The sequence below is a fragment of the Nerophis ophidion genome, linkage group LG09 (assembly GCF_033978795.1).
Source record: "Nerophis ophidion isolate RoL-2023_Sa linkage group LG09, RoL_Noph_v1.0, whole genome shotgun sequence".
Classification (NCBI taxonomy): Eukaryota; Metazoa; Chordata; class Actinopteri; order Syngnathiformes; family Syngnathidae; genus Nerophis; species Nerophis ophidion.
The window spans coordinates 18,054,307-18,079,149 of record NC_084619.1 but is presented as its reverse complement, the minus strand read 5'-3'; the positions used below and the strand labels follow the sequence as shown (position 1 = coordinate 18,079,149).

At 40.1% G+C, this 24,843-nt stretch overlaps 1 long non-coding RNA gene across 1 annotated transcript in view; it reads left to right on the top strand.

Moving 5' to 3' along the window:
• LOC133559087 (uncharacterized) overlaps positions 1-24,529 on the top strand; it is a 78,059-nt gene extending 53,530 nt beyond the window's left edge. Inside the window, exon 3 of the long non-coding RNA XR_009808090.1 lies at positions 24,276-24,529. This is a non-coding gene — a long non-coding RNA (uncharacterized LOC133559087). The remainder of the gene's footprint in view (positions 1-24,275) is intronic.
• The last annotated feature ends 314 nt before the right edge of the window (positions 24,530-24,843 follow it).

Genomic DNA, 24,843 nt, shown 5'->3' with positions numbered 1-24,843 from the left:
AAACACAAGTTACTTTTGCCAGATGACGAAATTTTGATTGGAATCTCTTTTTCCTTAAATTATCTTAAAATAGCAAAGCCACCTTTGTTCCTAACAAGAATGACTGGCCCATTGAAAACAATTGATCCTTTATTTTTATTTAAAAATAAACTAAAATATAGTTTTATATGTATATATATATTTGTCTACAAGATAGCACTTCTTTTCCCCAGTCAAAGCATGCAGCAAAGTTTTCCGTTCAGTTCAGTTCAGTTTCAGTTTATTTCGAACATGCATACGATACAATGTAATGCATCATATATTTCCAGTGGTTTCATTAGAGCACGTCCAAAAGGGAATAGGATGAAGCAGAGCTTACCACTTTTCATCCATCCAGCCATCCATCCATTTTCTACCGCTTATTCCCTTTTGGGGTCGCGGGGGGCGCTGGCGCCTATCTCAGCTATAATCATACATTAGCAATTTTATCCAATTTCCTTGTTCTCTGTAACAGAACAGTGAACAAATAAATAAATAATATACCATAGTAAGCAAACAAATATTAAATACATAAATAATCTTTGTCGCAATAAAATAACTAAAGGAAAAAAAAGTTTTAAAATGTACATCATAATTCTTGTTCTGTGTACTTTGTGCACAATTGTAGTTTGTACAGTCTCTTAAACTGAATCATATTGGTGCTTTGTTTGATTTGTTTGGTTAATCCATTCCGTAATTTAATTCCACATACAGATATGCTTAATGTTTTAAGTGTTGTACGAGTGTACACATGTTTTAAATTGGATTTTCCTCTAAGGTTATATTTGTTCTCGTTTGTTGAGAAGAATTGTTGTACATTCTTGGGTGGAAAGTTATAAAGTTATAGTTTGCTTTATACATCATTTTAGCTGTTTGCAAATGCACCAAATCGTTGAATTTTGATTATTGTGATTTAAAAAAAAAAAGGGTTTGTATCTTCTCTATATCCAACATTATGTATTATTATAACTGATCTTTTTTGTAACACAGTTAGAGAATGAAGCGCACATATGTAGTTGTTTCCCCATATTTCTTCACAATAACTCAAATATGGTAACACTGGCGAGCAGTAGAGAATATAAAGTGATTTTTGGTCTAGAACATGTTTTGCTCTATTCATTATTGACGTGTTTCTTGCTACTTTATGTTGTATTTTTTAAATGAGATTTCCAATTCATCTTATCTATTGTTACACCCTCGCAATATTTACTGCATCTATTTGTATTTGTGTTTGACTTTCTCTACTACTGTTACCAAATAGCATTATTTTAGTTTTAATGAGATTCAACGATAGTCTGTTTTTGTCAAACAATCTTTTTAACTTGTTTATTTCTTCTGTTATTATTTGTATTAGCTTCTCTGTGTTCTCTCCTGAATAAAATGCAGTTGTATCATCTGCAAATAATACTAACTTTTAGTCCTTTGTAACTTTACAAATCAATCAATCAATCAATGTTTACTTATATAGCCCTAAATCACTAGTGTCTCAAAGGGCTGCACAAACCAGTACGACATCCTCGGTAGGCCCACATAAGGGCAAGGAAAACTCACACCCAGTGGGACGTCGGTGACAATGATGACTATGAGAACCTTGGAGAGGAGGAAAGCAATGGATGTCGAGCGGGTCTAACATGATACTGTGAAAGTTCAATCCATAATGGATCCAACACAGTCGCGAGAGTCCAGTCCAAAGCGGATCCAACACAGCAGCGAGAGTCCCGTTCACAGCGGAGCCAGCAGGAAAACATCCCAAGCGGAGGCGGATCAGCAGCGCAGAGATGTCCCCAGCCGATACACAGGCAAGCAGTACATGGCCACCGGATCGGACCGGACCCCCTCCACAAGGGAGAGTGGGACATAGGAGAAAAAGAAAAGAAACGGCAGATCAACTGGTCGAAAAAGGGAGTCTATTTAAAGGCTAGAGTATACAAATGAGTTTTAAGGTGAGACTTAAATGCTTCTACTGAGGTGGCATCTCGAACTTTTACCGGGAGGGCATTCCAGAGTACTGGAGCCCGAAATGAAAACGCTCTATAGCCCTCAGACTTTTTTTGGGCTTTGGGAATCACTAATAAGCCGGAGTCCTTTGAACACAGATTTCTTGCCGGGACATATGGTACAATACAATCGGCAAGATAGGATGGAGCTAGACCGTGTAGTATTTTATACGTAAGTAGTAAAACCTTAAAGTCACATCTTAAGTGCACAGGAAGCCAGTGCAGGTGAGCCAGTACAGGCGTAATGTGATCAAACTTTCTTGTTCTTGTCAAAAGTCTAGCAGCCGCATTTTGTACCAACTGTAATCTTTTAATGCTAGACATGGGGAGACTCGAAAATAGTACGTTACAGTAATCGAGACGAGATGTAACAAACGCATGGATAATAATCTCAGCGTCTATAGTGGACAGAATGGAGCGAATTTTAGCGATATTACGGAGATGAAAGAAGGCCGTTTTAGTAACGCTTTTAATGTGTGACTCAAAGGAGAGAGTTGGGTCGAAGATAACACCCAGATTCTTTACCGTGTTGCCTTGTTTAATTGTTTGGTTGTCAAATGTTAGAGTTGTATCATTAAATAGAGGTCGGTGTCTAGCAGGACCGATAATCAGCATTTCTGTTTTTTTGGCGTTGAGTTGCAAAAAGTTAGCGGACATCCATTGTTTAATTTCATTAAGACACGCCTCCAGCTGACTACAATCCGGCGTGTTGGTCAGCTTTAGGGGCATGTAGAGTTGGGTGTCATTAGCATAACAGTGAAAGCTAATACCGTATTTGCGTATGATGTCACCTAGCGGCAGCATGTAGATGCTGAAGAGTGCAGGGCCAAGGACCGAACCCTGGGGAACTCCACACGTTACCTTAACGTAGTCCGAAGTCACATTGTTATGGGAGACGCACTGCACCCTGTCAGTAAGATAAGAGTTAAACCAAGACAAAATGTAATTGATATAGAGATTGAACAATTTTGGTCCGAGTATTGATCCCTGAGGTATGCCACAAAATATTTTCAGCTTTGTGTAAGTATATTCGCCTATCTTCACGTATTGCTGCCTGTTGGTTAAGTAGCTTCTAACCCAGTTCCAGTTTCAAACCATTGTCCGCAAGACTGCCTTGCAACTGATATAAGTGTATGTGTATGTTAGTTAGTTACCAACATAACGCAAGAAGTCATGGGTGGATTAATAGGTGGGTTTTCATGAAACCTTCAGGAGAGGTCCGGAATGGAATAAGAAACAGGTGATTCGATTTTGGGCCCAGGTCGTTTTTACTGTTACATTACGTTTATGTGACCAGGCTCAACGTCTGCTTTTGTATGCCAGCGGCCCTGCCTTCCCCCGCAGAGACACAGAGAGTGGATAACTGACAAGCGGGTTCTCTCTGTTTATTCTATTCTACTATAGGAAAAACACGGGAAAGGGCTGAGATCGATGCAGAGAGTGAACCCTCTTGGAAGCGACAGACGAACAAAACAAACATGCACGGACATGGCAACTTTATTTATTATTCAATTATTTATTGCTGGGGTTTTTCTGTCTCTCTGTATGTTTATAGTTTGCAACATACAGTAACTCACAAATGGAATATTGAACAAGTGATTAGATTTTCGGGGTGATGCAGATCCCAGTCTGGATTCAGGATTTTCAAAAAACAATTATTTACTATCGGGCGGGAGAGCCTGGCCGAGTGTTTTCTAGTTATCTCAGTAACTAGAGTAACTAAAGCATGTGAACATTCTGGCTTTTTTAAATGCTGAAATCCCCACCTGTAACAAATATTTTGTGTACCGTGCTTTACAATTGTCATTTTAAAATATTGAACCCTTTAAAGAGGCAAAAATATTAATGTATCACATATTTCTAGCAGTCTCCGTCGAAGATTACAGTTTTTGTCGTTATAACCTTTTAATATTTTTTTTGCATTGTCAAAAATATGTCAATGCATGAAATTAACTATTTCTATCAATCATTGTTCTAAAATGGTAATGATTATGATAATAATAACAACAAACAAATTAAATGTAGGTTGTGGCGCAATGTAAACGTACTGGCCTTTTAAGGGGTTAAGACTCGCAAACTATGATAATCTGTTCATCTCAAATAGTTGTAAAAAAGTATTTGTGTAAAGTACTCAAAATATGATCACATCATATTTTGATTAGGACAAAAGTTATTTTCAAACATAACATAATATGATATACAAACGGTATTTGCACATCATATTTTTACTGCAGTTGTTATCATGACCTGTCCTGTTTTACCCTTGTTGTGGTTTTTCCTGTGCCTAAGGGTTTATTTCTGTTTCAGCGCTTCCTCTGTTTGCTCGGGGCACTGTTCGGATTCACCTGCCTCTGATCAGTGATCAGGGGGCTCATCTGCTTCTGATTACTGATCAGAGAGCATTCTATACCTGTTTCTCCTTCCTTCTGTGTCAATTATTTGTCCCAACAACTGTCATAGTTTGACATGGCATTGGTATGTCATAGGGATGTAAAGGTATCAAATCTCAGGGTACGATATTATCATGGTATTAAGGCCACAAGATGAAAAAGGCCTTTACTATAACAAATGTAATGCATAGTTTACAAAATGAAATGTCATGAATGTTTAGGATAAACTAGGGTTGGAGGATATGGCTTTTTTAAAATATCTCGATATTTTTGAGCCATGTCACGATACTCGATATTTTGCCTTAACCTTGAATTAACACCTGATGCATATAATCACTCCAGTATGATGATTCTATGTGTCTATATTAAAACATTCTTGTTCATACTGCATTATTATATGCTCATTTTAAACCTGCATGCAGAGAGGGAAACCACAATTAAGTCAATTTACCAATACTGTATTTATTATACAGTTATTAAGCAGTGGCACAAACATTCATGTCATTTCAAAACAGAACGTGCAAGAGTTTCAGAGACATTTCAAAACAAGCTATTAGTGCACTTTTGTGCATGATGTCACTAAGATGACATATCAAAATAACACTAAATTGAAGCACACTTTCTGTACAGAACGCTGTAAAAAGTTACATATTTAAAAACAAATAAAGTGCACTTTGGTGCATGATGTCACACAAGATATTTCAATAACTGTCAAATAAAAATGAGCTGCATAGTAGGAAATCAAATGGTTTATGTCCTTCGCTATGTGATAGGTTCCTGCAGACATTATCTCCTTCTGTTGTTGGCTAATTTTTTTCATATGGTGTTGATCTGGAAATGGTTTCTTCTGCATTTTGTGGGTATGGCACCGAACGGAGATGTTGACATGCAGAGTTTCAAGAACTCTTCATTCTGTGGCGGGTGACTTTTCAAATGATGCTACGAATTAGCAGTGGTGCTACTTTTTGTAACAGCGGTTTTGCCTCATACTTGTTCAACATCTTCCCACTTGAAGCCAAACCACCGCCAGACGATGGACCCCGTGCATATATTGAGTATACTGATGTATCGCCCAGCCCTAGGAAGAACACACTTACTGTAATTGAACACAAACATAATGCTAAAATGTTCTAATCAAATTTATTGCAACAGACATACATTTTTAAAGGTGCCATATGTAGTAATGTGGCCAGAAATGGTACTGCAATCATGGTTAAAATTCTGTAGTGCCCTCCCACTTTCCATGACTGAGGTTGCCAGATACGCAGCCGAATCCGAATCTTACTCCAAGGAACTTTAAAAAAATGGCGATCGACGAGTCCTACGCTGTAGGTTTCTCTTGTTTATGCTTCTTGCAAGATGGTTTACTAAGTAATTATGCCACATTTTACTAAGGTCGATAAGCCAAAGGTATTTGTAAAGTTACGCAGCAATATTTTAATCGGGAGTTGGGACAGATTGTTGGCGTTGCCCTGCTAAACTGTCTGGTTTGACCGCATGGACCACCATCGAAATAATTATATATAATGATATATATTGCATAGGCCTTCTTTGATGGCAAGCCAAGGCCAACAGTAAAATTCCTGCCACATTTAGTTCGGCATAACTCCATGTTGCATCCAACCTGACGCACTACATTCTCTTCCATGTACGCACATAACCATCTTTCAGTGCAGAGTGCAATTCTGTGAGCAATCCCACGTTACGCAAAAACCACGTTACACATAAATCATATAGCCTACTACCATGTCAATACACCAAGTAGAATATCACTACATGTAATGCATTATATTATGACAAGTAAATACCACCCCACATGTGTTTGATGCACATACAGTACCAGAAACCGCAATTTGCCATGCTATATTGCAACCCATTTCCTTAGTGTATCAGCATTATGAGAACGAAATAGCCACTGACACTACCCATATCCACATAGGTTTTATTTGTTGAATATATACTTTGCACTGTCAGTTGGATGACACATCAACATACAGGCTAACGGGCATATTTTTCCCCCGTTAGCCTATATGTTGATGTGTCATTGACCGGGCCAGTATGCTAAGCATTCGTTGCACGAACATACTTTCAAGGTCATACACTGTATGGTACAGTATTGTTTACATACAAAAGTTCAAGTGCCATTTATTACAAGTAAAAAGAAAACGTGAATGCCTTACTTAACTATCAAGGAGGAAATGAGCAAGTTTGGCATCAGATGAACAAATCTTCTCCACCTTCAATTGTCTCCATCTTTCAAAGGCATCCCCTATACAAATAGTTTTGTTCCTGCCTTGTCATGAATAATTTGAGAATTGTAACGACGCCTTTAAGTTTTACTAAGGTCTGACATGTTTAGTAACTTTACCAGTGGCAGTAGCTAGACGAAGAGGTCTGGCAACCTGCATTTGATACACTCACGGACTTTCTAATTGGTCGAACGGTGGAGGGCGGGGCATCAAAATGAAAACAATAACAAGATTTCGGGGCTGTAAATCTAATTTTGAAATGAGCATATCCTGGCTGAACTACCTTTATCAGTGATAAAGGTATTCAAAAAGAACATGATTTATTAATTCCTTTTGACACATCAGGGCTATTTAATGATGACTTGACATTAAATTACTACATATGGCACCTTTGAGTGCAAAATATTGCGCAGGAGCATCCACTGTCTCCAGCAAATCTTAAAAAAAAGCTTACAGTTGCATGTTTTTTAAGCGACAATGTAAACATCTAGTGTAAAACAATAATGTTGTTCATTTGAGTGTCTTTGAACTTTTACTTTCTGAGAAGCAATGTCCTCCACAGTAGACATGTTTACATCAGTCTGGAAAATGCTGTTTCTCAATAAAAGGATATAACTTTTAATAATATAAATACCTCACAAATTGATGTTTGGCTTTGCTGCCTTCATATGACAGTTTATGAGGAGACGACTTGTCCAGGGTGTATGCTGAAAGAGAAATACACCATCAGACACAGGAAAAACAACAACAAAGGCAAAACGGGACATGACCCGTTTGGTCAGGTAGCGGCGATCACAGTACTTTCACAACATTTTGTTCGCACACAAACAGTCTGAGTCTATATATTTCTATAAGAGTGGTGAAAGGTAACCTTTATCATGAACGCGGCTTATTATAATTACTTTCCAAGCTGTAGCTAAATGTTAACTGCAGTACTCATTTCTGCGCATTCATGGTGAGAGATTGAACACACTATAGATTAAATGAGCTTTTGTGGGGGTGGTTTATTGCAGTGTGAATGCTTTTTCTTTGTCTTTTGCAATAATTCAACCATAATTATTGATGAGAAATGCAGTCAAACGCAACATGGCCCAAAGTCAGTAACTTACATCTGTAACTGGACTCAAAAGTGGAGTTGGGTGGTTAAGGAGATGCTTCTAATTTTCTTTGAGAAACAAAAATCCAAACAAATCACATATTTAATATTGTTGGTGGAAGTTGATGGTGGTAACGGTGCCATGTTCAGGCTTTGATTCTAAAATGTCACAGCACGTGACAAAACAAAATACTGAGATACAGTTGGGGGACTTTCTTGTCTATTCAGTTCATTGTCCATCCATCCATCCATTTTGTACCGCTTATTTCCTTTGGGGTCGCGGGGGGCGCTGGTGCCTATCTCAGCTGCAATCGGGCGGAAGGCGGGGTACACCCTGGACAAGTTGCCACCTCATCGCAGTCAGTCCATTGTAATGAGTCAAAATAAACATTAGTTACATACTGCTGTGGGATTGGTCACTCAAGCTCTCGCATAAGCAATTATTTGTTCTTCTAAATGTGTCTTTAATAAACACCTCAGTGTGGGCGTCACCATGGAGGTATGAAGTTCAGTTTTACACTGGGGAGATTTTGGATTGCCACTTGTTGCAGAACCTGAAGTCAACATCCTTACATTGAGATTGCCTTCATTGAGAACAAGCCTTGTTTTGACTGTGACAGAGATGCCGCCCCGCACCTTTGTACTGCATTATACATAGAATTTACCCTGTCTGCTACACAATTTGACATGTATCAGTAACTGGGAGTATTGGAACCACCTGAAACACCAAAGATCACTAAACAAGAGTCAATAGCAACAGCAAATTAAGCGACCATATTTTTCAGGCTATAAGGCGCACTTAAAATCCTTTGATTTTCTCTAAAATCGACAGTGCGCCTTAATGAAATTAAACAATGGATGTCCGCTAACTTTTTGCAACTCAACGCCAAAAAAACGAAAATGCTGATTATCGGTCCTGCTAGACACCGACCTCTATTTAATGATACAACTCTGACATTTGACAACCAAACAATTAAACAAGGCGACACGGTAAAGAATCTGGGTGTTATCTTTGACCCAACTCTCTCCTTTGAGTCACACATTAAAAGCGTTACTAAAACGGCCTTCTTTCATCTCCGTAATATCGCTAAAATTCGCTCCATTCTGTCCACTAAAGACGCTGAGATCATTATCCATGCGTTTGTTACGTCTCGTCTCGATTACTGTAACGTATTATTTTCGGGTCTCCCCATGTCTAGCATTAAAAGATTACAGTTGATACAAAATGCGGCTGCTAGACTTTTGACAAGAACAAAAAAGTTTGATCACATTACGCCTGTACTGGCTCACCTGCACTGGCTTCCTGTGCACTTAAGATGTGACTTAAAGGTTTTACTACTTACGTATAAAATACTACACGGTCTAGCTCCATCCTATCTTGCCGATTGTATTGTACCATATGTCCCGGCAAGAAATCTGCGTTCAAAGGACTCCGGCTTATTAGTGATTCCCAAAGCCCAAAAAAAGTCTGCGGGCTATAGAGCGTTTTCATTTCGGGCTCCAGTACTCTGGAATGCCCTCCCGGTAAAAGTTCGAGATGCCACCTCAGTAGAAGCATTTAAGTCTCACCTTAAAACTCATTTGTATACTCTAGCCTTTAAATAGACTCCCTTTTTCGACCAGTTGATCTACCGTTTCTTTTCTTTTTCTCCTATGTCCCACTCTCCCTTGTGGAGGGGGTCCGGTCCGATCCGGTGGCCATGTACTGCTCGCCTGTGTATCGGCTGGGGACATCTCTGCGCTGCTAATCCGCCTTCGCTTGGGATGGTTTCCTGGTGGCTCCGCTGTGAACGGGACTCTCGCTGCTGTGTTGGATCCGCTTTGGACTGGACTCTCGCGACTGTGTTGGATCCATTATGGATTGAACTTTCACAGTATCATGTTAGACCCGCTCAACATCCATTGCTTTCCTCCTCTCCATGGTTCTCATAGTCATCATTGTCACCGACGTCCCACTGGGTGTGAGTATTCCTTGCCCTTATGTGGGCCTACCGAGGATGTCGTAGTGGTTTGTGCAGCCCTTTGAGACACTAGTGATTTAGGGCTATATAAGTAAACATTGATTCATTGATTGATTATAACCCAGTGCTTATCGATGTGACGACCGGGTCGCATGGTGATGCGGGGGTTCTTTCTTCCAGGATGCAAACCAACTTCGGACACAGTGTGCAAGTAGGAAATGATTTATTATAACAATAAATCAGACGGTAACAAAGAAAACGTGCTCATAGCACAGAAGGCAAAACAAAAGGGGCTAGCGTGCGCGTTAAAAAGTAAAAGGGCCTAGCGTGGAAGCCAGAAGGTACAAAGCAGGAGTCAAAAACAGTCATCGACTGTTGCAAAAAGCAAATTAGGAAGCCAAACCGAGTAAGGCCAGGGCATAGACTAAATAGCCCTCTGATTAGTGCCCGGGCAACAGGTGAGCGTCCTGAACACTAACCAGAGGCAGGTGCGTGCAATCTGCCGTCATGGCAACTGAAACAAACAAACTCAAGAGGTGCTGAAAACAGAAGCGTCTCGAAAACGTAAACAGACTATGATCCGGGCAGCGGATCATAACAATTGACCTCGAAGCAATTTCATTTGGTACATGGTGTAATGATAAGTGTAACCAGTAGATGGTAGTCACACATAAGAAATACGTCTAGCTTGGACTATGACACCAGTAAACAACACCAAAACTTTAAATGTTCCATTTAAAGCAAAGAATATTACACACGGCACTCAAAAATCTGTCAAAATGTTTTAGTATGACTTTGAATCCGCAACGCTTAATGGATTGTCGGCCCATTACGGTAACCGTGGTCAGAGATAGAAGTATTATTATTTTGTGTATAAGGACCGCAAAATGGCACCCCTTAGCAGACAAATAATCTGGCGTTTTGTTTCAGACAGTTATGCAAAACCAATTTGTGTTACCTTCTGGCACCTGTTGATGTGTATTTGAGATCTGCATAAGTCACAAACATTACGCACATCCGCCATTGTAGTCAGTATTGATTTCGTAGTCTAAGTCTTTTTCACTATCTTCTTGTTAGCGCTGATGTGATTGCTGTGAACGGGACTCTCGCTGCTGTGTCTTGGATCCTCCTTGGACTGGACTCTCGCGACTGTGTTGTATCCATTGTGGATTGAACTTTCGAAGTATCCTGTTAGATTCGCTCGACATCCATTGCTTTCCTCCTCTCTAAGGTTCTCATAGTCATCATTGTCACCGACGTCCCACTGGGTCATTATTGTCACCAATGTCCCACTGGGTGTGAGTTTTCCTTGCCCTTATGTGGGCCTACCGAGGATGTCGTGGTGGTTTGTGCAGCCCTTTGAGACACTAGTGATTTAGGGCTATATAAGTAAACATTGATTGATTGATTGATTGATTGTTATGGGGCATTCACCCTCTGCTGTTGCCATTTCTAATATAAAGTAGCTTAAAGTTCTAATTTATGGAAGCGCTAAAAACTACCATTGTAGTGGGTTTACATAATTCACCCACGGAACTTTAGTTATTAGAGAGTTCCGGTCAGACGTTTTTTAACGCGGTATTGTTGCACTTGTGAGCAGCATTGATTTGCTTAAATCAATGCTGCTCCGTTGTTGATTTAAGTAAATTAGTCTGAATGTCATTAGGACAGTTAGCTCCATCTTTTGACACTTCTTCCACTCCCGTCCTTGCACGCTACACGGCTACAACAAAGATGACGGGGAGAAGACGTTGTCGAAAGGTGAGCCACGTAAATAAGACCGCCCACAAAACGGCACATCCTGAAGCAACTGTCAGTAAGCGACTTGAAGATGATCTGTAAAACATAATCTATGCAACATTTTGACCAAGGAACCACCATCACATGTCATGTAGACCAAAAGGAAATGTTTTACATTTTACACCGCTTGGGATGGTTTCCTGCTGGCTCCGCTGTGAACGGGACTCTCGCTGCTGTGTTGGATCCGCTTTGGACTGGACTCTCACGACTGTGTTGGATCCATTATGGATTGATCTTTCACAGTATGATGTTCTCATAGTCATCATTGTCACCGACGTCCCACTGGGTCATTATTGTCACCGAAGTCCCACTGGGTGTGAGTTTTCCTTGCCCTTATGTGGGCCTACCGAGGATGTCGTAGTGGTTTGTGCAGCCCTTTGAGACACTTGTGATTTAGGGCTATATAAGTAAACATTGATTGATTGATTGATTACATTTAGAAACAAATCATAATATGACCCCTTTAATGAATCTTGTGATCCGGTGTGCCTTTCATATGAAAAAGACTTGATTAGACCCGCTTATTCCCAGTGCGCCTTATAATCCGGTGGGCCTTATGGTCCAGAAAATGCAATATTTGACACGGGTGGTGAAGACTTGCCACATTTTAAAAATCCTATGTAACACACGCACACACACACGCAGACGCACACACGTTCTCAGTTTTGCTTCTCGACCCACAGATGTATGCTCCTTACAAAGTTATTTTTATAGTCTGCGATATCAGGTAGTCCTCTGTTCTATTCAGTCCAGGAGTGGCCATGTTGTTCAATATTCATGCAAGATATTTTGAAATAACATAAATATTTAATGGGATGATGGAGTGGGATCCCACCTCTGATTCTGTAGGCATTGGACGCGATTGCTGTACTCACACGCTGCCTTGGTGGATCTTCCCTCTCGATCAGCGCTGTCAATGTTTCTCTGGGAGGATAATGAAGCCATTGAAATTGTGAAGGGAATTGCTGGTACAATTTCATCTAATGTATCTCCGAGACATGCAGAGATGCATTAGCATGACAAGATGCATTAGTCCTGACAATGACTTGACAAGGCCAAGACACATTAACTTCTCCTTTGTGTTTTTAATTAACTACAGTTAGTATTGTCTCTATGGCAACACTTATTGGATCCACCAATATTCTGAACAAAGAAGGTCCAAGGAACTCGGGGAAGATCTAAATAGGATTGGAGATTTACTCAAATATTAAAGTCTTTTGGAGCTATTTATAAATACATGTAGAGTCAAAGAGCATTAGTTCAAATTCCACTGTACATAAGCTATTTAGATGGGTCACCACTTTGCCAATGTCTGTAAGAAGACCCGACTGCCACTTTAAGATAAAAGGAACTTTGTTATTTTGTTCAGAAACAGCTCTGCAACTACAAATTCTCGAGCCTGGTATGAACTGGAAACTGTTAGAGCACCAGTTCCAATCTCTGCAGAGAAGCCAGTTCAACAATGACATGGACTGAGAGGGTTTCAACCAAGAAAGAAGCTTGACTCACTCTTGACTGAAATTTGCAGGTGCCCTCTTCGGCATTAGTGGGGGTGTATGTCTCGAACTTTTGAACACACTCCCATAAAAATAATCAAGAATGTAATTTTTGGTTCGTAAAACCGAATTTCACTTAACTTGTTAAGGAACAAAAAGTCGTGGGGCTGGGTTGGTAGAGTGGGCGTGCCAGCAACTTGTGGGTTCCAGGTTCGATCCCCGCTTCCGCCATCCTAGTCACTGCCGTTGTGTCCTTGGGCAAGACACTTTACCCACCTGCTCACAGTGCCACCCACACTGGTTTAAATGTAACTTACATATTGGGTTTCACTATGTAAAAGCGCTTTAATTCACTAGAGAAAAGCGCTATATAAATATAATTCACTTCAAAATTCACTACAAAACTCTGTTAAAGTGGGCTTAATTATTTTCGCTTGTTTGTGCCGTTGAAATGGTCATTGTTTTTGAATTAATTAAGATTCTCTTACGCCCCGTTTACACTAAGCCGTATAAGGTTATCCAGGGTAAATCACACCTAACCTTATCCGTGTCCATACACAGCAATGCCACCGTTTAAGACCCCCGCCCCGTTGCGTCCGCCAGCGCAAACTCGACCTGGTACGCATGTGCGGAAGAAGAAAAAAATCCACCTGAGCGTCCATCTGCTCCAATCTCTCCAGTAGATGACTGTACTTCACTGTGAAGTTGTTATTTAAAAGAGCTATATTGGGAATAGTTTGTTGTGCTTTTTACATTTGTTTGCTGTGTTTTGTGTGCAAGTTTTTAAATTAAAATGTATCTCCTTGGAACAATATCCAGTGTTGTGGTATTTCAATTAACTGGAATCCAGTGTGCTGTGGAGCCCTATTGTAGTGAATCACACCTGAGACTCATCATCATACATGGATCAAATTTTTAATCGACATGAGAAAGTAGACAATGCAAAAAAATACATTTTACATCAACTACAACAATTAATATAGGGATCTAGATATCTGGTCGGGACACTCTTTTGCCTTCACCTTAATTTTCCATGTTTGCAATCCAGCTTGTGCTTGGAGACTGAAAAATATTTGTGAATAAATTGGAGGAAGGGACAACGTTTTTTGATAAAAAACATTCACAGCTGACCTGGCCGGACATTCGAAAGTTCTCTTGCCGTCTGAGATGTGTTGTATCCCAAATTGCTCCAATCGGGCGTTTCCTTTTGTTAAAGAATTGATTTGTGATTTCCAAAAGCGCCTGTACAAGTACAAGAAGGAGAAACACGGGCATGTCTGGATGATTCGCCTCCATCTTTGTTATGAAGCTGGTCGTGGCGCGTTCTTCCTGATATCTCTTCCGGAGATTCAAGAGATTTGTAAAAATTTGTCCGAGGAGGGGCACCTTAAACGCTGGTTTAGTGTGGCTGAAACGGGGCTTGGGCAAAAATAATTATTCGTTTAAGGGGTTAAACGACTTAGTGTAGACATGGCCTTATACTGTAGGTCAGGGGTCACCAACACGGTGTCTGCGGGCCCCTGGTCGCCCGTAAGGACCAGCTGGCCTGTTCTAAAAATAGCTCAAATAGCAGCACTTACCAGTGAGTTGCCTTTATTTTTTAAATTTTATTTATTTACTAGCAAGCTGGTCTCGCTTTACTCGACATTTTTAATTCTAAGAGAGACAAAACTCAAATAGAATTTGAAAATCCAAGAAAATATTTTAAAGACTTGGTCTTCATTTGTTTAAATAAATTCATTTATTTTTTTACTTAGCGTTTCATAATTTTCACAAAGACAATTTTAGAGACAAAATACAACCTTGAAAATGATTTTAGGATTTTTAAACACATGTACCTTTTTACCTTAAATCAATTTTTTAAGTAATTTTTCATTTTTTTTATTATAAAGAATAATAAACATATTTTAATTTAATTCTTCATCTTAGCTCCTGTTTTTTCGATGAAGAATGTTTGTGAGATATTTCTTCACACTTATTATGATTAAAATTCAAATAAAACATTCTGGCAAATCTAGAAAATCTTTAGAAAAAATTTTAAATCTTATTTCAAAGTGTTTTGAATTTCTTTTCAAATTTTTGTTCTGGAAAATTTGGAAGAAATAATGATTCGTCTTTGTTAGAAATATAGCTTGGTCCAATTTAATATATATTCTAACAAAGTGCAGATTGTATTTTAACCTATTTAAAACATGTCATCAAAATTCTAAAATTAGTCTTAATCAGGAAAAATTACTAATGATGTTCCATAAATACTTTTTAAAATTTTTTCAAAAAGATTGGAATTAGCTAGTTTTTGTCTTCATTTTTTTCGGTTGAATTTTAAAGAGTCCAAATTGAAGATAAACTATGTTTGAAAATTTAATTTGATTTTTATTCGTGTTTTCTCCTCTTTTAAACCGTTCAATTAAGTGTTTTTTTCATCATTTATTCTCTTCGAAAAACCTTCCGTAAATGGTAAAAAAAAATGTATGACGGAATGACAGACAGAAATACCAATTTTTTCATATACAGTATATAGATTTATTTATTAAAGGTAAATTGAGCAAGTTGGCTATTTATGGCAATTTATTTAAGTGTGTGGTAGCCCTTTGCATTAATCAGTACCCAAGAAGAAGCTCTTGGTTTCAAAAAGGTTGGTGATCCCTGCTGTAGGTCAATCGAAGTTTACTCAGCTCCTTATTTGCTCCAAATTCAGCCAAAATAGTCTCAATCGTTTGTGCTCTTTGTGTTGGTCTGTGCTGCTGAAATTTTCGATTGTGTCTCCTAAAGGAGGTCTTCTCTAGTTGCAGTACCATAGATTAAATCAAGATGAAGTGTTTATGGCCATTAAGGGGTGGTTTATGCGTTTAAGTCTTGTGGGTAATTTACATAACCTTAAGGTTCACAGTGAAGCTGCTGGTAGGGATGATAAAGCATTTCTGGCGGCGTGTTGAAAAGACACTCAAACTTGACTAGAGGGAGTAGAAGTCGTTAGAAGGTTTCTGTAGGTGAACCTTCAGAAAGGTTATTCGCGTTGCCAGAGGGGAGCAGTGAAGGAGGCCTCCTGCACGAGCAAACTGGTCGAAGCTACAGTACACCTCTGGTAGCGCGTCCGAGTTTGTGCCGTGTCCAATTCTCAACTCATTTGGAGCAAGTTCGGAAGAAGGCAAGATTGTTTCATTAATATCCCCACCATGCCTCCACCGTTTAATTTCAAAGGACAAGGATTTATGGGGATCTCAAATACACAACAACAGGTACCTGTTGTGATCCCCTGCCCGGATCACATTTTGATATTGGTTTTTGAGTCCTTCTGTGTTTTCTGTTTGTTTTGGACTCTTTCGGGGCCTGGTTGCACTTCCTTATTCATCTTGTTTCCATGGTTACGTATTGATTTTCACCTGCCTTGTACGCACACCTGTTTTTGTTAATTACTTCCTTATTTAAGCCTGCCTTGTCCCGTCGTTCAGTCTTGGTCCTTTGTTTGCGGTAAGCAAGACTAACGTGGATGTTTCCTAGTTCTTGTCTCTGTGCTAAGTATCTCCTTAGCTTCCCGTGCGCTCGGCACGTTGCCCTTGGACTTCTCGACTTCGTGCTAAGTACTAGCCTTAGCTTCCCGTGCGTTCGGCACGCGTTTTGGCGAGGCGAAGACTGTGTGCGGTCCACAGCAGGGGAAGGAGTAGCTTGGTCTTTTCTGTCGCGTGGGAAGCGCATAGTGATGCGCGTTTTGTTCAATCCCAGGATACAATTGACCAGACGGACAGGACTTGCAAGTAAGGGCTTGATTTTAATAGAAAAAATAACAACACTGGTACAAAAACAGAGAAAAAATAAAAAAAATAAAAATGCGTGCCGAACACACGGGAAGCTAAGGCTAGTACTTAGCACGAAGTCGAGAAGTCCAAGGGCAATGTGCAGAGCGCACGGGAAGCTGCAAAAGGTGTCTGTCCACCTTTTGAAGCTGTTACAGCTTCAACTCTTATGGGAAGGCTGTCCACAAGGTTGCGGAGTGTGTTTATAGAAATTTTCGACCATTTTTCCAAAAGCGCATTGATGTTGGTCGAGAAGGCCTGGCTCTCAGTCTCCGTTCTATTCCATCCCAAAAGTGTCCTATGGGGTTCAAGTCAGGACTCTGTGCAGGCCAGTCAAGTTAATCCACACCAGACCCCGAGGAAATTGCACGACTGGATTTGTTGCACAGGGGGCATCCTATGACATTTCCACACATGAAATCACCGAGCTCCAGAGAGTGGCCCATTCTTTCACAAATGTTTGTAGAAACAGTCTCCGGTAAATATGATGTCATCATATCTTTTGCTATGAAGCATATAGTTACTTGAAAAAGCAAAGCAATGTATAGATACATTTAAAACACATGTGTTATTATTATAGTATTGACATATATTTTTTTCTAAGTCACTTTTAGTCATTATTAAAAACGACAAGTAACAAGTCTTGCATCTTTGTCTGGTGTCGTTGGAGACTGTATTGTGTTTAAAAACGTTTTACTTTTGTCGCTCAATGTCAATCAATCAATCAATGTTCACTTACATAGCCCTAAATCACAAGTGTCTCAAAGGGCTGCACAAGCCACAACGACATCCTAGGTTCAGAGCCCACATCAGGGCAAGGAAAAACTCAACCCAGTGGTATGACCATGAGACCTTGGAGAGGACCACATCTGCGGTCCTCTCCAACGTTTCTCATCGTCATTCACATTGACATCCCACTGGTGTGTGAGTGCCCTGCAATGAGGTGGCGACTTGTCCATGGTGTACGCCGCCTTCCGCCCAAATGCAGCAGAGATAGGTTCCAGCGATCCCAAAAGGGACAAGCGGTAGAAAATGGATGGATGGATGCGTTGTGAGTTTTTCCTTGCCCTTATGTGGAATCTGACAGGAATTTTAAAATGAAATGAATTATATTTATATAGCGCTTTTCTCTAGTGACTCAAAGCGCTTTACATAGTGAAACCCAATATCTAAGTTACATTTAAACCAGTTTGGGTGGCACTGGGAGCAGGTGGGTAAAGTGTCTTGCCCAAGGACACAACGGCAGTGACTAGGATGGCGGAAGCGGGAATCGAACCCGCAACCCTCAAGTTGCTGGCACGGCCACTCTACCAACCGAGCTATGCCGCCCCAATTTCCGGATTGTTTGCTTGGTGCTGCGATACACTGAATGCATCATAATTTCCCACCTCAGTAGAATGCATGTCCACCTCTGGCACAGTCACCGCAAAAAAACATTATGTGAGTTGTGCATTATTCTTGGAGAAATGCTATGTGTGCAGGGATTTTCCAGCCTTGCGCTGGCTAGTTCTAGCTTAACTGACTCTTCACCCGGACTAAGAGACTCTGTAATTGCCTGTGACCGGGCTTGCTCTAGTGTAGTTAGTCGTGACTCAAACAAAAATCTATGTTCCTAGGCAGGATGATGGCGCCTTCCTGGTTAGGGTGAAGGCCGTCTCTCATCAACAAGCCCGACACGAAGAGAGTTGTCGAGAGCCTGACATCAAACTTGCCTCGTGCTGCTGCGAACCTTAAAAGCCGCCACTGTCATCTTAAATTATGAAGATTGCCTCTACAACCTTGCGTGTGTTGTTTTCGTCATCACACCCATTTTTGTGCTATGATGTTAATTTTTTTCCCATGGTCTTGTACACTCTGTGTTGGCAGATAAAGTTCAGTTCAGTTCAGTTTCAGTTTATTTCAAACATGCATATGGTACAATGTAATGCATCACATATTTTCAGTTGTTTCATTACAGCACGTCCGAAAAGGAGTAGGAAAAAGTTTAGCTTATTTAATCCCTATAGTATAGTACCGCAATACTAATGAATCATATTCGGTACTATACAGCCTCTAAAACGTACCGGTTCTCCACCTCTCCCACGCCCCACCGTTGTTGCTGGTTTACGAGCAGACGGGCATGTTCGGTAGTGCATAAACACAGAGTACTTACAAGCAGACACAGTGTGTTGACAGAAAAGGGAGAATGGATGCATTTTGGCCTAAAAACTAACGATAAAGGTGAATCTGAAATCCATCCGCAGTTTGCAGTGTTTCAGCTACTTCTAAATCACTAATCCTCGCCATCATGGCGACTAATAAAGTACGTTTCTTACAAGTATCATCCCTGCAGGACGAAGCAAAGCTAATCATGCTTCACTACACAACGTAGCTCACCGGCGTCAAAATGTAAAAACACTTTTGGTCCACTGTAATGATACAAAGTACAAGAGCGTATCTAGTCGATATTACTATGATTACATCCCAATTTTTTCTGCATCACATCTTCTTTCGTTTTATAAAAATATATATATTATGTTTATGAACTCAGTAAATACGTCTCTGGACACATGATGACTTTGAATATGACCAATGTATGATACTGTAACTACTTGGTATCGGATTGATACCAAAATTTGGGGTATCATCCAAAACTAATGTAAATTATCCAAGCAACAGAAGAATAAGTGATTATTACATTTTAACAGATGTGTAGATAGAACATCTTAAAAGAGAAATTAAGCAGATATTAACAGTAAATGAACAAGTGGATTAATAATTAATTTTCTACCACTTGTCCTTAATAATGTTGACAAAATAATAGAATGGAAAATGACAATATTTTACTGCTTATGTCAGCAGACTAAATTAGGAGCCTTTGTTTGCTTACTTACTAATAAAAGACAAGTTGTCTTGTATGTTCACTATTTTATTTAAGGACAAACTTGCTATACGAAACATATGTTTAATGCACCCTAAGATTTTTTGTTCAAATAAAGCCAATAATGGAATTTTTGTGACACCCTTTATTTATAAAAGTATCGAAAAGTATCAAAATACATTTTGGTACCGATACCGGTGCCAAAATATTGGTATCAGGACAACACAACTGGCTACTAATACTTACTCTGGAACTGGCTCAAAAATGAGTCAAACAATGAGGCAACACAGAGCTAACTAGCAGGATTGTTTCGGTACTTCTGATCGTCTTCCTGTCCTGCAACTCAGTGCGGGGTTTAGGCAAGAGGATCAGTGAGTACATTTAACTGAGGCAACCATTCAACGAATTTTGTTTAGATAGTATTTTTTATTGATGTTCCATTTAAAAAAATGTCACGTAAAATCACTTGGAACGATAAGGCTTCAAAGGATTCGAGTGAACAAAATGAGCGACATTCATGCCCAAGGGTTGACTATCTATACTTTTGATACAAGTGCATAAGGTGAGGCGTTCTTCATTGTGGTTAGTGTAAATATTTGACGGAGATTAATATATGAAACATGCATCCACGAGCTTCTTCGAAGAATAAATGTGGCATTAAGTCTGCGAAGGGGTTCACTTATTTTTGAACGTCACTTTAAAGCGGCACTTCATTTTAATGGCTCGTTTAAAACATAGATGAAAATCAATGTTCTTTGATCAAATTAAATCAAGTAAAGTAATGCAATCAGTGTTTCACTATTTAGAGTCACGGAGCCAACAAACTTTATCGACCAGCCCGATGCATGCGATCATAAGTAGATCTGTCATCCTGGAAATCAAACATAAGGCCTTTAATGTTGTTATTAAAGCTCTCCTGGAAGGAGAAAATATTGACCTAAGTGTAGACTCCTTCACAGATGAGCGCACTTTGCTGTCCCGCCTGCTGCTCCCGTCAAAGCAATCAACCTTTCTAATGATCGGCCTCGAGATGAGCTCGCTATAAAGATCGCCCCCTTAGTTCCTTAAAAGCTGTTGTCCGCACAGAATGTGCTTGGTGCTATTTCGACTTCTGGATTAAAGATAGTAGATGGATCAAATACAATCACGTAACATTAAGGAGTGGGGAAGGAAGTGTTAGCGACATTAGCATAGCTGTGTGAGCTGGAGTGCTAACATTACAGTCACATGTATATTTGTGGTCAAAAGTTGTAAAGAACATAATGTCATGGCTGTCTTGAAGTTCCAATAAGTTCTACAAATCAAATTATTTTGTGATAGATTGATTGGAACACATATTTGTTGGTCACAAAAAAAAAACATTCATGATGTTTGGTTCTTTTATGACTTTATTATGGGTCTACTGAAAATGTGACCAAATCTGCTGGGTCAAAAGTATACATACAGCAATGTTAATATTTGGTTACATGTCCCTTGGCAAGTTTCACTGCAATAAGGAACTTTTGGTAGCCATTCACAAGCTTCTGGCAAGCTTCTGGTTGAATTTTTGACCACTCCTCTTTGACGAAATTGGTGCAGTTCAGCTAAATGTGTTGGTTTGCTGACAAGGACTTGTTTCTTCAGCATTGTCCACATGTTTAAGTCAGGACTTTGGGAAAGCCATTCTAAAACCTTCATTCTAGCCTGATTTAGCCATTCCTTTACAAATTTTGACGTGTGTTTGGGGTCATTGTCCTTTTGGAACACATGACTGTACAACCAGTCAGTTCAGCTGAATGTGTTGGTTTTCTGACATGGACTTGTTTCTTCATCAATCAATCAATCAATGTTTATTTATATAGCCCTAAATCACAAGTGCCTCAAAGGGCTGCACAAACCACAACGACATCCTCGGTAGGGCCCACATAAGGGCACGGAAAAACTCTCCCCAGTGGGACGTCGACCATGATGACTATGAGAAACGTCGGAGAGGACCACATATGTGGGCAACACCCCCACCCTAAGGAACCGAATGCAATGGATGATGAGCAGATCTAACAAGATATTGTAAAGTCCAATCCATAGTGGATCTAACGACCGTGGGAATCAAGTCCAAAGTGGATCCAATATTGTAGCGAGAGTCCCATTCACAGTGGAGCCAGCAGGAAACCATCCCAAGCGTAGGCGGATCAGCAGCGCAGAGATGTCCCCAACCGATACACAGGCGAGTGGTCCATCCTGGGTCCCGACTCTGGACGAGCGGTCCATCCTGGGTCCCGATTTTGGACAGCCAGTACTTCATCCATGGCCACCGGACCGGACCCTCCACAAGGGAGGGGGGGACATAGGAGAAAAAGAAAAGAAACGGCAGATCAACTGGTTTAAAAAGGGTGTCTATTTAAAGGCTCGAGTATACAAATAAGTTTTAAGATGAGACTTAAATGCTTCTACTGAGGTAGCATCTCGAACTGTTACCGAGAGGGCATTCCAGAGTACTGGAGCCCAAACGGAAAACGCTCTATAGCCCGCAGACTTTTTTTGGGTTCTGGGAATCACTAATAAGCCGGAGTTCTTTGAACGCAGATTTCTTTCCGGGACATATGGTACAATACAATCGGCAAGATAGGCTGGAGCTAGACCGTGTAGTATTTTATACGTAAGTAGTAAAACCTTAAAGTCACATCTTAAGTGCACAGGAAGCCAGTGCAGGTGAGCCAGTACAGGCGTAATATGATCAAACTTTCTTGTTCTTGTCAAAAGTCTAGCAGCCGCATTTTCTACCAACTGTAATCTTTTAATGCTAGACATGGGGAGACCCGAAAATAATACGTTACAGTAATCGAGGCGAGACGTAACAAACGCATGGATAATGATCTCAGCGTCGTTAGTGGACAAAATGGAGCGAATTTTAGCGATATTACGGAGATGAAAGAAGGCCGTTTTAGTGACGCTTTTAATGTGTGCCTCAAAGGAGAGAGTTGGGTCGGAGATAATACCCAGATTCTTTACCGAGTCGCCTTGTTTAATTGTTTGGTTGTCAAATGTTAAAGTTGTATTATTAAATAGAGATCGGTGTCTAGCAGGACTGATAATCAGCATTTCCGTTTTTTTGGCGTTGAGTTGCAAAAAGTTGGCGGACATCCATTGTTTGATTTCATTTAGACACGCCTCCAGCTGACTACAATCCGGCTTGTTGGTCAGCTTTAGGGGCATGTAGAGTTGGGTGTCATCAGCATAACAGTGAAAGCTAACACCGTATTTGCGTATGACGTCACCCAGCGGCAGCATGTAGATGCTGAAGAGTGCAGGGCCAAGGACCGAACCCTGGGGAACTCCACACGTTACCTTAACATAGTCCGAGGTCACATTGTTATGGGAGACGCACTACATCCTGTCAGTAAGATAAGAGTTAAACCAAGACAGGGCTAAGTCTGACATACCAATTCGTGTTTTGATACGCTCTAATAAAGTATTATGATCGACGGTATCGAAAGCAGCGCTAAGATCGAGGAGCAGCAACATAGATGACGCATCAGAATCCATCGTTAGCAATAGATCATTAGTCATTTTTGCGAGGGCTGTCTCCGTAGAGTGATTTGCCCTGAAACCGGAATGAAAGGTTTCCCATAAATTGTTAAGACGGTAAGTGTTCATTTAACTGCTCTGCAACAATTTTTTCGAGAATTTTCGAAATAAAAGGAAGGTCGGTAGTTTATCTCGAGGTCAGGATCGAGGTTAGGTCTTTTAAGGAGAGGATGAATAATCACTTTTTTGAATGCTAAGGTAACAGTGCCAGAGGAAAGTGATAAGTTTATAATATTTAGCACTGATGGACCTAATAATACAAAGAGCTCCTTGATAAGTTTTCCAGGAAGTGGGTCAAGTAAGCATGTTTTTTTAATTCCATTTACACGTTGTAACAATTCTTCTAATGTTATTTCATCAAAACGAGAGAAGCTATTTTGGAAGGCAGTATCCGCCGTATATACAATCGTATCTGTGGTAATAAAACCCAGTTGTAGCTGGGACGCATTGTCTTTAATCTCTTTTGTAATGAGTTCAATTTCCTTATTAAAGAAATTCATAAAGTCATCTGCCTGGTGGGTGGAGCTACTGGAAGGAGTCCCTTGTTGGGTTAGCGATGCTACTGTACTAAAAAAAAATGTAGGATTGTTTTTATTAAGGCGGAGGAGATTTGAGTAATATTTAACTTTAACTTAGGTAAGCATGCGTTTATAAGTTATTAAACTATCACTCCATGCTTGATAGTGCACTTCGAATTTAGTCGTGCGCCATTTGCGTTCCAGCTTTCTACATAATAATTTCTGAGCTTCATTATTGTCCACAAGTCAGGACTTTGAGAAGGCCATTCTAAAACCTTCATTCTAGCCTGATTTAGGCATTTCTTTACCACTTTTGACCTGTGTTTGGTCATTGTCCTGTTGGAACACATGACTGTACATACATCAAATTTTTTATTGAATGCATTTTTTAAAAACTGGTTATCGTGATTTATATTGATGTTTTTTTTAATCAGCTCAGCCCTAGTTAAGTTACAGTATCTGATATCCTATGATTGTGGAGGCAACAGCTGCACAGCAGTAGTCAACTCCTTCTTCTTCTAAATGTTTTCAGCCAAAGATTGGTGCTCTCCTCAGCAAAGCCCTCAAGGCGCATGAAGCTATCCAGATGTGCTTCTCCCACACGCTGTGGACTCCAGCATCCCTGCCATTTTTTTCCACACGCCCAGCTCTTTTTTTCAACCCCTTCATTTACAATCAGGCCACATTTCAAGCACTATCGTTAAATCAGCTTCTCCCTTCCATGTTTTCCCCCCTCTCTTGGTGGTGAGATTAATTAGAAATGCAAACTGTAATCAGATCAGTGGAATAAAGATGAGTGGCATAAAGATGGCAGATACGAGTGACAATTCCAAGGGCTCTGCATAAGAAATGGAGTGGTTGGTTGTGATAACGGGGATATGGCCTTGATCAGCCGGGGAGATGCTAATGGTTTGTTTTGCTTCTCTTCCTCTGAGGTTGTCTGGAAATGATTCTTCTTTGAATCAGGAAAATAAGCTCATTTACATAATTTGTAAATTATTTTAGTCTGTTTGCCTTTTAAGAAGATGAACACATGCAGGGGATTTGTTCACTACACAAATGTCCTTCAGGCTATATTGTTTCTGTGTTTTGTAGTAGCA